This window comes from Terrapene carolina, unplaced genomic scaffold (assembly GCF_002925995.2).
Source record: "Terrapene carolina triunguis isolate 2854851 unplaced genomic scaffold, T_m_triunguis-2.0 Scaffold88, whole genome shotgun sequence".
Taxonomy (NCBI): domain Eukaryota; kingdom Metazoa; phylum Chordata; order Testudines; family Emydidae; genus Terrapene; species Terrapene triunguis.
The window spans coordinates 50,174,577-50,175,885 of NW_020664439.1; positions in this window are offsets into that span (position 1 = coordinate 50,174,577).

The following is a 1,309-nucleotide window of genomic DNA, read 5'->3' on the forward strand; positions in this document are numbered from 1 at the left end:
TAGAAGCTAAAAGTACACTAAATACCTTCCTAATTTTGTTCTTCCATATGAGTAACTGTTGCAGTTGACACAGCATGTGATTGTGAAAGGGAGAGAAGGTTGTCCATGGAAAATCTCCCTACTAAGATGAGATCCACCCTTGTGAAAATATTTGAAAATGGCTGAGTTAGCCACTTGTAGTGGCTCAGCAGGGGTACCCATCTGCAAAATTGGTCCAATAGAAACCCTGAAATGGCTGTGTCCAACATCAAGATCATGTGAGAAATCCAAGTCCCACAGCTAAACATAGGAGAAATTACTGTCCCAAATGCAGATCACTAGGCCTTCCATTCATCCTAATTCAGAAAGGTTAAAGTCCGTGCATTCAGCACCCACAAACTGTACGATATGCCTGGTATATGTGTTTGTGTTATTTTATTAAGATATAAATACAGACCAAAAAAGTGCCCCCATTCAGCTGCTTTACCCGCAGCATCTCTGGATCTTCCTGCCTGCTGTCCCTCTTCATGGAATGCCCCAACTCCAGTCCAACAACTCCTCTCCTCTCCTCATTCAGTTCCCTCCTAAAGACTCACTTCTTCCACTGTGACCTACGGAGGTGAGTCACCGATATAAACTGTAAAAGCATTTTTCCTTGTTATCTTCTTAACTAAATGTCTTAATGCATCTTGTCTGCTTATTAGATTGTATGCACCATGAGTAAGGCTATGTTTTAGTGACGGGTATTTTTAGTAAAAGTCATGGACAGGTCACGGGCAGTAAACAAAAATTCACAGCCTGTGACCTGTCCATGACTTTTACTCTATACCACTAACTAAAACTTGGGCCAGGGGGCCGCAGGTGCTCTGGAGGGGGCAGTCCAGGGTACCGCGGGTGCTGGGGTACGGTGGCCTGGGACCCCCGCTGATGCTGGGGGAGAGGGTTGGTGGGGCTGGCAGGCTCCCTGCCCAGCTCGGACCGGCATGTCCCTGCAGCTCCTGGGGGTGGGGCGGCCAGGGGGGCTCCGCATGCTGCTCTTGCCACAAGGGCTGGCTCCACAGCTCCCATTGGCCGGGAATCGCAGCCAATTGGAGCTGTGGGGGTGGCACCTGCAGGGGCGGGCAGCACGCAGAGCTCCCTGGCCCCTCCACCTAGGAGCCTCAGGGATATGCCAGTGGGAGTTGGGGAGCCCCTCCCCCTGAGATAAGCGCCGCCCCGCACCCCTACCCAGCCCTGAGCCCCCTCCCTGCTGGCCCCTGAACCAGCACCGGCCGCTGCAGAAGTCACGGAATCTGTGACTTCCATGACAGACACTCAGCCTTAACCATGA